Source organism: Rhipicephalus microplus, chromosome 10 (genome assembly GCF_043290135.1).
Source record: "Rhipicephalus microplus isolate Deutch F79 chromosome 10, USDA_Rmic, whole genome shotgun sequence".
NCBI lineage: Eukaryota > Metazoa > Arthropoda > Arachnida > Ixodida > Ixodidae > Rhipicephalus > Rhipicephalus microplus.
In genome coordinates, this window is record NC_134709.1 from 98137007 (window position 1) to 98151359 (window position 14353).

Consider the following 14353-nt stretch of genomic DNA (forward strand, 5'->3'; position numbering starts at 1 on the left):
CGTTTCAAGGTTTCAGAGTGCACCAACTTATCGTCCGTCTGGATCACGGCAGAACGCCACAAAGGCCAGCGTGTGGCGTACTTCCGATAACCGTCCACTCTGCTACCACTGTGGCGAAGCGGGTCACGTCTACCGTAACTGCCAGTACCGCCGACTTGGTCTCCGTGGCTTTCACCCAGATGCTCGGTGCCCGCGTTACGGTGAGCGTCCCCGCGACATCGAAGCGTACCTTACGGGCCAGCAAGCTCCTCGCCTTGGTCCACGCCCCCAATCACGATCTCCATCCCCTCGCCGCCCCACGTCACCTAGCATTCCCTCGTCATCCTATGCTCCTTTCAGAGGCCGGTCACCGAGTCCCCACAGGGGAAACTAGAAACCGCGGCTCCTGGGGGTGAAACCGCGTCCCAACGAACTGTCAAAGAGCCTCCTTCGACGCAAAGACCCGACGAAGACCGTTCTGACTTTCCAGTCGTTTCCGAAAGTCACAAGACTGTTTCCACCGACATCACCGTACACGTCGATAATCACGTCGTCACTGCCCTCGTCGACACCGGCGCAGATTATTCGGTTATGAGCAGCGCCCTAGCATCCCAACTGAGGAAGGTAACTACGCCTTGGCAAGGACCGCTGTTGCGCACGCCAGGGGGCCACCTCGTCACGCCAACTGGGATGTGCACAGCCCGTGTTCGAGTCCGTGCTTCGATGTTCACAGGGTCTTTCCTCGTATTACCTGTGTGCTCCCGTCCACTCATCCTGGGGCTGGACTTTCTTCGCGAACATGGCGCAATTATTGACTTACGAGACTTGCAGGTGTCGTTCGAGGACCCGTTTCATCCTGAACCGGAAAACGCCCGCTCGTCGAAGGCTGCCCTACGTGTATCCTTCGAATCTGTTACTCTGCCTCCCCGCAGCAGCCTTTTTATCAATGTTGAATGTGACCAAGACGTCCCCGATGCTGTAATTGCAGAAGGAAATTTGTCTCTACTTTTTGCACAACAAATCTGCGTTACCCAAGGTATTGTTCAGCCCAATAGAAAGCAGGCTTGCCTATTAGTCACGAATTTCAGCGACGAGTATCGCCATCTTACCAAACACACTGCGATCGCATACCTTGAGGATATTGCCGACGTCCCTGGTCGCTCAACATTATCTGCTCTTTCGTCGTGCGACAATTCCGCCATGACCTTTGCAAGCAATCTCGACGTAAACCAGGGTCTACCGTCTGCACAACGGGTACGTCTTTTGAAGCTTCTTGGCTCATTTCGGGACTGCTTCGCTACGACTTCGAAAGTTAACCAAACACCGCTTGCCAAGCATCGTATCATCACCGAGCCTACCGAGAGACCCATTCGACAGCATGCCTAGAGAGTCTCGCAAAAAGAACAAGACGTTATACGCCAACAGGTCCAGCAGATGCCCAAGGACGATGTCATCCAGCCATCGACCAGTCCCTGGGCGTCCCCTGTTGTGTTAGTAAAGAAAAAAGATGGTACTCTCCGATTTTGCGTCGACTACCGAAAGTTGAATAAGATCACGAAGAAAGACGTGTATCCTTTACCACGAATTGACAACTCGCTGGACCGCATTCGCAATGCTCGTTACTTTTCTTCCATGGATCTACGCAGCGGCTATTGGCAAATATCTATTGATGAGCGCGACCGCGAAAAGACCGCCTTCATTACTCCTGACGGACTCTACGAGTTCAAGGTCCTTCCATTCGGCTTGTGCTCGGCACCAGCTACTTTTCAAAGAATGATGGACACGGTTCTTTCTGGGCTAAAATGGCAATCGTGTCTTGTCTACCTTGACGATGTGGTCGTCTTCTCGGACACGTTTGAGCAGCACGTTCAGCGCTTACAGGCAGTTCTTCAGGCGATTCGAACAGCTGGACTTTCTCTCAAACCTGAGAAATGCCACTTTGCATTCGAGGAACTGAAATTTCTTGGTCACGTCGTCAGCCACGCCGGTATACACCCAGACCCTGAGAAAACGAAAGCTGTTGCCGCCTTTCCTGTCCCAACGAACAAGCGCGACCTCCACCGATTTCTGGGACTCTGCGCATAATACAGACGCTTCGTCAAAGGCTCTTCTAAAATCGCTGAACCGCTAAATGAACTTACGAAAGACGGCGTACCATTTGTTTGGGGCCATGATCAGCATCACGCCTTTGACACGCTACGAAACCATCTCCAAGCCCCACCTGTACTCGGTCACTTTGACGACAACGCTGCCACAGAGCTACACACAGATGCCAGCAACGTCGGACTTGGAGCTGTACTGGTTCAATGGCAAAATGGCATAGAGCGCGTGATTGCCTATGCAAGTCGAACACTATCATCTGCAGAGAAAAACTACTCTGCAACAGAAAAAGAATGCTTAGCCGTTGTTTGGGCTATAACAAAGTTTCGCCCTTATTTGTACGGTCGACCATTCAGGGTAGTTAGCGACCATCATTCTTTATGCTGGCTCGCCAACCTCAAAGACCCTTCTGGTCGTCTAGCACGCTGGAGCCTTCGGCTGCAAGAATTTGACATTACAGTCATTCACAAGTCAGGACGCAAACACACTGATGCGAACTGTCTCTCACGTGCACCAATTGGAAGTACGAACGCGGACGTTGAAGAGGACGATACATTCCTTTCCTCTGTGTCAGCAACCGACTTGGCTCAACAACAACGCGACGACATGGAGCTAAGCCCGCTGATTGACTACCTCGAAGGCCGAAAACGCAGCCTTCCTCGAAACTTCGCACGTTCGCTGGCCTCGTTCTGCATCAGGGATGGAGTCCTCTATAAGAAAAATTTCGACCATACCCAGGATACTTACCTACTGGTTGCGCCGACCTCACTTCGGGACGATATTTTACATGCTTGTCACGACGAACCATCATCTGGACACCTTGGCTACACGCGCACATTGGAAAGAATTCGCCGCTCATACTACTGGCCTCGCCTCGCGAAGACAGTCAAGCAGTACGTCCGCACATGCCGCGACTGCCAACGCCGTAAGACTCCACCTGTCCGACCAGCAGGACTACTACAGCCCATCGCCACGCCGAAGACACCATTTCATCGAATTGGCATTGACTTGCTCGGCTCATTTCCCACCTCTTCGTCTGGAAACCGGTGGATTGTGGTTGCCACCGATTATTTAACGCGTTACAGCGAAACAAAGGCCCTGCCCAAAGCTACCACAGCCGAAATCGCACAGTTTTTTGTCACCAGCATCGTACTTCGTCACGGAGCGCCAGCTGTGATAATTACTGATCGCGGTACAGCTTTCTCCGCAGAGATGCTTCAAGAAGTGCTGAGACTAAGTGGTACAGAACATTGGAAAACTACGGGTTATCACCCCCAAACAAATGGCCTCACTGAACGGTTGAACAAGACAATTGCAGATATGCTGTCAATGTATGTGGCCGTTGATCACAAGAACTGGGATGATATACTCCCTTACGTAACTTTTGCTTACAATACAGCAGTCCAAGAGAGTACAGGTTTCACCCCATTTCGCTTAGTTCATGGTCGAGAGGTCACCACAATGCTCGACGCAATGCTCCTTCCCAACAACTTGAGCATGTTCAACACGGACGCTGCATTGTTCGCTCAACGCGCCGAGGAGGCCCGTCAACTCGCCCGATGACGTATTCAGGCTCGCCAAACTGCCGACGCACACCGCTACAACCTTAAACACCGAGAAGTTACCTTCCAACCAGGCGATGAAGTTTGGGTGTGGACTCCCATCCGACAGCGTGGTCACTCTGAGAAGTTGCTTCGGCGCTACTTCGGTCCTTACAAAGTTCTGCGCCGACTCAGTGACGTTACGTATGAAGTTCTCCCTGAGGGCACCTCAAGACGTTCCCGTCGGTTTCCACAAAGTGATGTGGTGCACGTGTCAAGACTCAAGCCATATTTCTCGCGTCATCTATCGAACGTGCACTAACTTACCATGCAATGACTATTTTTTTGCCACTTTGGTTTTTTTACTGTCTTGTGTACTTACTCCTTTCTCTATTGAGTTCTTCTACGACGCCAGCCCATTTTTTTTTCCCTCACGACGGATTTGTCGGGTTCCATGGTAGCATCTTTTCTTTCGCATTTTTTTCTCAACGCTTATTACCAGCATCGAGCCGATGCTTTTCGAGGAGAGGGAGTAATGTCACAGGTAATGGGTATGAGCCATCAACTGTAGGGGGAATCCCTTGGAAGTGAAGAAAGAAGAGGGCTTTTGCGTCCTGGTCTGAGGGCAAGCAAGACGTCGTTTCGTCGCTCTCTGTTATTACGTTCGTGGCAATATATATATATATATATATATATATATATATATTATGAAGTCTTGGTAGTCTGGGTTGCGACAGCGTTTAATTGAGGAAAGACCTCGCAAAACGAACGGGCAGAGCCAGTACACAGACGATGACGATGATGATGAACCAGAGTGGCAATGAGGACAAAGAGACAAGCGGATGATGGTGATTGCGATCATGCAGGGATGAGGACAATGCAAGTAACAAATGCCCACACTAATTCCCCCCACTTGGAAGCGGACATCCTGGCCGCCGTAAGTCAAAGTGACGGGGAACGTCGCGAGAAAGGTTTCATGCGACAAACGTGGACAATCTCTGTGCTGCGGTAGCGGCGGTCTGTTGGGGCGACGAGTGGTGTCACACGATAATTAACTGGAGAAGTCTGTTCTAAAACAATGTATGGGGCAATGAAGCGTGGTTGGAATTTGTCACAGAGACCAGGAGTGCGAATAGGTGTCAAAAGCAGCACCTCGTCACCAGGTTGGAAAGACACAACGCGGTGGGATTCGTCATAGGTGATCTTTCGCTCGTGCTGTCTCGCTTCAGTATTGATGCGAGCCTGATGGCGAGACTGAGCCAGGCGGGAAATGTATTCTTCGCTAGAAGACTGACACGAATTCCCATGGCTGCTAAAGAAGGAGACGTCGAGAAAGGTAGTCGGGGTGCGTCCGTACACGAGGTAAAACGGTGAGTAGCAAGTTGTTCGCTGAACGGCGGTGTTGTAAGCGAATGTCAGGAATGGTAAAAGAGTATCCCAGTTTTTGTGGTCGGGTTGGACGTAAACGGCTATCATGTCTGCAAGGGTTCGGTGAAATCTTTCTGTGAGACCATTTGTCTGAGGGTGGTAGCTTGAAGCTGTCTTGTGAGTAGTTCGAGAAGCGCGGAGTATTTCATTTACCATTTGTGACAGGAACACTTTGCCGCGATCACTAAGCAGTACACGAGGAGCCCCATGACGCAGTATTATTGCGTGAAGAATAAAGTCTGCAACTTCCACAGCTTAGCCTGTAATAACAGAGGAAGTCTCAGCGTATCGTGTCAGGTGGTCCACGGCGGTCACTATCCATCGTTTGCCAGCAGATGTGACGGGGAGAGGCCCGTAAAGGTCAACACCTACAACCTCGAAAGGCATTGACGGGCACGGGAGTGGCTGTAGAGGTCCAGCAGGTGCAGACGTGGGGAGTTTACGACGCTGGCATGGGTAGCAGGAACCGACGTACCGCGCTACACTAGAAGAAAGGCCAGGCCAGTAATAACGACATCGAATGCGGTCAAGAGTTTTTTTATAACCAAGATGACCAGCAGTCAAGTCGTCGTGTAAGGCTTCGAGCACCTGAAGTCGAAGAGACCGTGGCAGTACAGGAACCCAGCGCTGACCGTCAGGGTGGTAGACGTGGCGGTAGAGAACCCCATTGTCCAGCTTAAAGTGCAGGAGTTGACGACGGAGTCGCGCGTTTGGTGGATGAGAAACTCCCAAAAGGTGGTCCATCATGCGTCTGCAGTATGAATCGGACCGCTGGTGGGAGATAAATGTTGCCTGGTCGTCCGAAAAGGGTTGCGTTATTTGTGCGAGCGTATGAACTATGGTAGATGTGGCGTTTGAGTTCTCACCAACGCTGATATGGGTAGTTGGAAGCGGGCAACGAGATAAAGCATCGGCGTCTCGATGTTTTCTGCCTGACTTGTAAGTTATGTCAAAGTCGTACTTCTGCAAGCGTAGTATCCACCGACCCAAGCGTCCGGACAAGTTTTTCAGTGTAGAAAGCCAGCATAAGGCATGATGGTCCGTAACGATTGTGAAGTGACGGCCGTGGAGATAGGGACGGAACTTCTGGACCGACCAAACCACAGCCAGACACTCTTGCTCAGTTATAGTGTAGTTCTTTTCAGCAGGGGTGAGTACGCGACTGGCATATGCAACAACTTTCTCTAGGGAAGACTTGTCACGTTGTAGAAGAACGGCTCCTATACCAAGGCCGCTAGCGTCGGTATGAAGGATAGTCGGTGCGGCTTCGTCAAAGTGGCAGAGCAGAGATTCAGACGTGAGTGACCGCTTCAACAGCTCGAATGCCGTTTCACATTCTTGAGACCACAGAAAGGGGACGTTCGAAGCGAGTAGTTGGTGTAATGGAGCAGCAATTGAAGCGAAGTTCTGGATAAACCGGTGAAAATAAGATGCGAGGCCAAGGAAACTGCGAAGCTCCTTTGGTTTTTCGGGACGCGGAAAGTGAAGGACTGCAGAAATCTTGTCAGGGTCGGGCCGGATGCCATCTTTGTTAACGACATGTCCTAAGACCTTGATAGATTTGCTAGCGAAAGAGCATTTCTTAGTGTTTATTTGAAGCCCGGCGCCGGCAAGGCACGTCAGAACTTTATCCAGTCGTTCTAGGTGCTCGGGAAACGTTGACGAAAAGATAATAATGTCATCCAGGTAGCACAGGCAACTTTTCCATTTCAGACCGCGCAGCACGGTATCTATCATGCGCTCAAAAGTCGCGGGTGCGTTGCAGAGCCCGAAAGGCATCACGTTGAATTCATATAGCCCGTCGGGGGTTGCAAACGCCGTTTTATGCTTATCGTCTTCATGCATGGGAATCTGCCAGTACCCAGAACGCAAGTCGATGCTTGAAAAGAATTCCGCGCCTTGTAGGGAATCAAGGGCGTCGTCAATGCGTGGCATAGGGTACACGTCCTTGCGTGTGATCTTATTGAGCGCCCGGTAGTCCACGCAAAAACGCACAGAGCCATCCTTTTTGCGGACCAAAACAATGGGAGACGACCAAGGACTAGATGAAGGACGGATGACTTCCCGTTTAAGCATGTCCGCAACGTTTTCTTCTATAATTTTTCTTTCAGTCAGAGACACGCGGTAGGGTCGGCGGTGTACGATAGATGTCCCAACAGTTTGAATTCGATGTGCTGTAGTATTAGTGCGGCCCAGCTTAGACGAGCAAATGTCGAAAGAATTTGCATGTTTCTGTAACAATGCGAGCAGCTGCTGCCTCTGTGAATATGTCAATTCGCTGCTGATAGTGGTGGTAAAGGCGGAGGAAGAAACATGCTCACCGAGGCAAGGCTCTTTGGATGCGATGGCCTGAAGTGGCGTGACAAATACAGGCTCGAAGTCAGCAACATGGGCCACAGTAGTGCCCTGTGGCAGTAAGATCTTCTCCGGTGTAGAGTTGACAGCGGTGACAAGTGCCGAGCCATTGCAAAAACGAACGACACCGGACGGAAGAACTATACCTTTGCGAACGTAAAGTGGTGACGGTGAGACCAATACATCCCCGTGATAGATGTCGTTGGACGTAATGCTGACAATTTGCTCTTGTAGTGGCGGCAGTTCGATGTCTTTCGCAGCGACCAGACGAAGTGGCTTCTGATTGTCGTCGTCAAGCATGTAGTCCGTGTCAGCGAGGTGAACGACGCGTTGTCCACAACAAATCGCCGCGGAAGCAGATGATAGAAAATCCCACCCTAAAATTAGTTGGTGAGAGCAGCGGGACAGGACAGCAAACTGGACATGATGGCGGATGCCGTCGATGAAAACACGCACAGTAGAAAACGCGGAAGGGCGAATGACGTTCCCCTGGGCAGCAACTAATGTGGGGCCATCGTAAGGCGTCATTACTTTCCTTAAATGTTCACACAAATCAGCACGTATCACAGACAATGTCGCACCTGTGTCCACCAAAGCATCGACTCGCACTCCTTCCACTTCCACAGAAACCATGTTACACGGGCCCGATGGAGGAATTTCAGTTCTGATTCCGAATGCAGTTTTTCCTCCACAAACTGCATCACTTAGTTTTCCGAATGAATTTCAGAGGTGAATGAGGCGGGCCGAAGTGGAGAAGTGGAACGGCGGAAGGGCGAAGGCGAGCGGCGTCTCGTGTTTCGGCTGTTTCGTGGTGCAGTCGATGCAGGAGGAGATGGAGAACGGTGCGGGGGAGACGAATAACGCCGACCTTGATAAGACGCCCCGGCGTACAAATTTCGTTCACGCACGTCTTTCCGACGCTCATCTTGCTGGCGCTTTCGGCAGAAACGAGATATGTGGCCGCGATAGCCACAGTAGTAGCAAACAGGGCGAGACGAGCGCCACGGTGGGGAATAGAAGACATTCGGGGCACCTGTAGATAGCGCGGTCAGGTGGGCCGGAGGGTCAGGGGGTACGGAATGGTAGTTGACCGGGGGAGCGGCAGCAACTGACGCGTAGGATGGACGCGGCAATGTCGCGTGGGCGTCGCTGGGAGGCACGGCAGCAACTTCAGGGTACGTGGGTATGGGGCGTAAAGCATGTGGCTGTACGGGCGCAGAGCCAGTCAGGGATGTAAGTTCCTCCCTGATGATGTCACGTAAGGGCATTCCCGAAGGCTGTGTAGGTCGTGGTGTAGGAGGTGTGAAGCCCATGGACCGCAATTCTTCGCGTATAATGTCCCGGATGAGGTCGCGCAGGTGGCCATCTGACGTGGAGTGGTGGTCGCCAATGTCTGGTTGGAGGCGAACGGAGTCCAGCGCATCAATGCGCTGGCATGTCGTCACGACATCAGCGATGGTAGCTGGGTTTTGCACAGCGAGTGCATTAAAGGCAACAGGCCCAATGCCTTTCAATACGTGGCGCACTTTGTCCGATTCCGGCATGGATTGATTGACACGCCGGCACAGTGCGAGGACATCCTCGATGTATGATGTGTACGATTCACCGGGATGTTGTCGGCGAGTATCAAGTGTCCTCTTCGCGACGGCGGATCGAATGTCCGGGGTGCCAAAAACGTGTCGCAGCTGCTGCTGGAAGGTAGCCCAGTCGGGTAAGTCAATGACGTGGTTAAAATACCATGTCTTTGCGACTCCGGTCAGATAAAATGGGACGTAACGCAGTTTGGCGGCCTCGTCCCACCGATTAGCGACACTTACGCGGTCGTAGTCGTCGAGCCAGTCTTCTACGTCTTCTCCACGACGACCAGAGAAGAGCGGGGGTTCCCGCTGATGTCCGTGTATGTAAATAGGAGGGGCAGCTTGCGTCGATGCATGGTTGATGACATGAGCGCCGGTAGGCTCGGTCTGGGACATGCTGCCTGACAGTGGGCGCAATCGGCGGCCTGAACGAAGCTCCAGCGGGTAGAGCGGGCTGCGGGAGGTAAGAGGACCGAAAATCCACCTCCACCACGTATGAAGTCTTGGTAGTCTGGGTTGCGACAGCGTTTAATTGAGGAAAGACCTCGCAAAACGAACGGGCAGAGCCAGTACACAGACGATGACGATGATGATGAACCAGAGTGGCAATGAGGACAAAGAGACAAGCGGATGATGGTGATTGCGATCATGCAGGGATGAGGACAATGCAAGTAACAAATGCCCACAATATATATATATATATATATATATATATATATATATATATAGTGGGAGTAATAATTCAATGGGCCAGTTAGTCTTCGTGAAGGTATGGGATATGGCACAACGGGAGCGTTGTCAACAAGGATAAATATATTTATTTCCCAACAGTTTCGGGAAGGGACCTCCCTTCATCAGGGGATGAGTTATACTCATCCCCTGATGAAGGGAGGTCCCCTCCCGAAACTGTTGGGAAATAAATATATTTATCCTTGTTGACAACGCTCCCGTTGTGCCATATCCCATACCTATATATATATATATATATATATATATATATATATATATATATATATATATATATATATATATATATATATATATATATATATAGAGAGAGAGAGAGAGAGAGAGAGAGAGAGTGCAGGTACACACAGTGTTGAGCCCCACCTTCGTGGTCTTTAGCCGCGACGACCTCTCATGATAGTAATTGCGGTGATGCTGGTGGCGTTACACGCCGGGTGACTGATTACACAGACGCCCATGCATATAAAATAGACTGTGTTTCGTTTCGAAATAACCCTCGCTGGGTCCCTTCGCGCATTTTGCTCAGTCAACTCGAATGCATACGGCAACCTACTTTAGTTGTATGTCGATGTAATAACCACGAGCCACCGAATGCTTTTTGCAGCTAACGTTGTTTCGCTCCGGGATCGAAGTCATTGTAAGCTTCCTGCATTTTACGTTGTTCTGCGCTGCCTCCATGATCGGCCTACCTTTGACCAGGCACTTATGCAATTACGCCATCATGCGACGTCAGCGAGACGACGTCGAATCGACGTCGTGGGGACGTTGCATGTTTTGATGATTTGTGACGCCGTGACAACAAATCTTCACCTCATCGCACGATGATTCCTTGCGTAACTTGACCATGATGACGCCGCTGACGTGATCGCCGACGATGAACACCGTCGCTGGACGCCGGTCGCTTTCCGAACCTGACGGGCCATTTAAGGCATTCGCCTGAAAAAGTAAGAGGCGTTCGCGAACGCTAAAGGCTCACCCTGATGACGCGGGTGCAGAATTTTGCCGCCGCCTCAGCCATGTCGTCGTGGCGGATGGCTTTCTGTAAGAGTACGCGCACAAGTCCATCCACTTCCTTTGGCGCCAACAAGTCAGGCTCTGAAAAAAACAAAGTGAAAGGTTTACTTTGCGATAGAGACGTCAAAATTTAGTGTTTAAAGTGCACTGGTCTGGTGAATTCATACTAAACTGAGGAATGGTTAATCACGGATTGCATTCTATAATAGTCTGGTTTACAGCCCTGTTAGACAATTCCCAATATGCTGCGAGGTGATGTAATACGGATGTCACGCGTACAACTTTGATAGCGACCAGAGCAGATCAAGACAATCGTAATCTGGTTCCTTGATAGCGATTCCACATACACCTACGCCAAGCTTGACCAAAATGATTTTGAACCGTGCATTAGCAAAGGTTGTTTATCGCAACCAAGAAATTCGATCCAGAGTTACCTCGAGGCATAATGTTAGAGAAACGTCGATTATGGTTGCAGAGCTGGCTATCTAATTTTATAGACATTACACATTTACTCCTAGGATACCAGCGCCACGTCCAGTCAACATCATATGTATGCTTCAGAGCCTTTCACTGAAAATGGTGCACAGTGGCGGACGAAATATCACGGACCAGGCGCGTAGCCGGAATTCTTCTTCGGGAGGGACACCCCCTTAATATGGCCATTTTCTACTCTCTATACCATGGCGAGAAATAATTTCGTGGGGCGTACGTGACCGCTGCACCTGCCCCTGGCGACCGGGTACGTCACCGCTGCACCACCCTTGTTTCGGACCACGGGATCGGGTGTCAAATTAAGGTCTCGAAAGTGTTGCTACAGAAAGGTGTTGCTACTTTGGAAACAAGTTTCTAAAGTAGCAACACCTTTCTCTTTGCTCCTTTCCTATGTTTCTTGAGCGCCCCCTAGAAGGGGGCGCTTCAGGAACTTGACTTTAATCAGGAACCTGACTTCAGGAGCTTGACTTTAACAAAAAGTGAATGTTTGGGTTCAGTTGCTACGGCGAATACATTAAATGAATCAAAGGGAACGAAATGAGTTGTAGGACCTTTATGAACATAAACGATACAACAAAAAAATTGGCAGATCCCACGTACAGCAGGAATTGATGATATGCGAAGCACGAATAATAAATGTTGATATGACACTTTATAATCAGCACAACGTTACGAGGTGGAGGTCAATGATGCCGTACATGACTTCCGTGTCATGATTATCATGTTGGGATGTGTCATTTAGCTTAATCATCTATTCACGTCACGTGATACCAAATTGGATATATGTGGAGCTAGTGAAACGGCTGTGAGCACGCTATTAGCGTGGTAAGTTGCCATGTTCTTACATGACACGCGTGTCAGGATTATCATGTTTGCACCAGTCATAGATTCATCATCCATTGACCTCACCTAACACGAAAATCGGTAAATGTAGAACTAGCGAAACGGCTGTGAGCGCGTCATAAAGGGCCCAATATACTCCAATTAGCGTTGACTTGCGCGCACGCTAGGCACAGCGATGCTACGTTGGCAAAACACGAGCACTCTATAGCCTGACGCCAGGTGCGACCGGCACGACCAGCGTCCGTCGGCGCGGCCCCACGGCAACCGGCACGAAATTCGCGCCGATGCGTTAACCAGACAACCATGCGTCTCCCTCTTTTCGTGACGGAGTGACGCAGGACGCCCTAAAACACGCATGCCTCAAACCAACGCAGCGTGGCAGCACCTGCGAGTATATGGCAGGACCGGCTCCTGGCGTGGCAACGCAGGCGTGACGCGACGAAATGGACGCCGGCGAGCACGTGCAGCGCGTAATGTTGAAATGTAATGGCGCCTTGACTGTGGCATGTAGTTATGTTCTCACATGACACGCATCTCATGGTTGTCATGTTTCCACCAGTCACATACCTTCATCATCCATTAGCGTTACGTAATACAAAATTTGGCATACGTAAAGCTATCGAAACGGCCGCGAGCGCAATAGTGTGGCATGTAGTTAAACGACACGCATGTCCTGATTATCATGTTTGTATGTGTCATTTACCTTTGTCGTCCGTTCGCGTCGAGTAATATCGAGTTTGGTACATGTGAAGCTAGCGAAACGGCCGCGAGCGCATGATGAGCGTAGCATCTAGTCATAATATTATATGACACGCATCTCATAATTAATGTGTTTGCACCAGTATCATACATACGTCATCCATTCACGAACTATAATACCAAACTTGGTAGAAGAGAAGTTAGCGAAACGGTAGCGACAAATGATGAGCGTGGCATGTAGTCATCTTGAATGCCACGCACCTAATGATTATCATGTTTGCACCAGTCACAAACCTATGTCGTCCGTTCGCGTACTGTAATACCAAATTTGGTATATGGGACGCTAGCGAAATGACCGCGAGCGCATCATGAACGTGGCATATAGTCATGTTGTTACATGACACGCATGTTAAGATTTTCATGTTAGAGTCCGTCGCTTTTGTTTGCTATGCATTCATATTATACCATACCTGTTTTGCAACATGCCATGTGAACGAAACCACCACAAGAGCTGCAGGACCATGTAATGTAAATTATGAATTGATGCCATACACGCCGTGATTTACATGTTAAGACTAATTAAATATGTTCTTCATAAATTCATGTTAGGCCATACCAAGTTTGGTATTGATTCCATCATCGAAACAGCCAGGAGAGCTAAAAGTCGTAGTTGACTACATAGATAGATAGATAGATAGATAGATAGATAGATAGATAGATAGATAGATAGATAGATAGATAGATAGATAGATAGATAGATAGATAGATAGATAGATAGATAGACAGACAGACAGACAGGCAGGCAGGCAGGCAGGCAGGCAGGCAGGCAGGCAGGCAGGCAGGCAGGCAGGCAGGCAGGCAGGCAGGCAGGCAGGCAGGCAGGCAGGCAGGCAGGCAGACAGACAGACAGACAGACAGATAGATAGATAGATAGATAGATAGATAGATAGATAGATAGATAGATAGATAGATAGATAGACAGACAGACAGACAGACAGACAGACAGACAGACAGACAGACAGACAGACAGACAGACAGACAGACAGACAGATAGATAGATAGATAGATAGATAGATAGATAGATAGATAGATAGATAGATAGATAGATAGATAGATAGATAGATAGATAGATAGATAGATAGATAGATAGATAGATAGATAGATAGATAGATAGATAGATAGATAGATAGATAGATAGATAGATAGATAGATGCGCTCAATGTCGCCTAAGTTCACTAAGAAATGCTTCGCATTTAAAAAGCAAGTGAAATGTGCGTTACTCAAGTGGCAACGTTGTGCTGTTCGATATTTTACACCACTGGCCGTGGCATCTTGCGTCGTACATCGTAGTTCGTCCAGTTATAACTGGTACATTTCTCCGAATGTGTTTTGTTCGTGACAGTGAAGGCACTTCTTGCTGGATCATGTCAGTGACCACAGGGCGTGACGTTGTGACGTGTGATTACAACCGGCTTGTGCACACGCAAAGAAAAACCACGGTCAAACTATAGTACGAACGCTTGACTAGCAACACAGCGATGACGTTTTTTTTTTTTTTATGTGGCCGCTTTGACAATC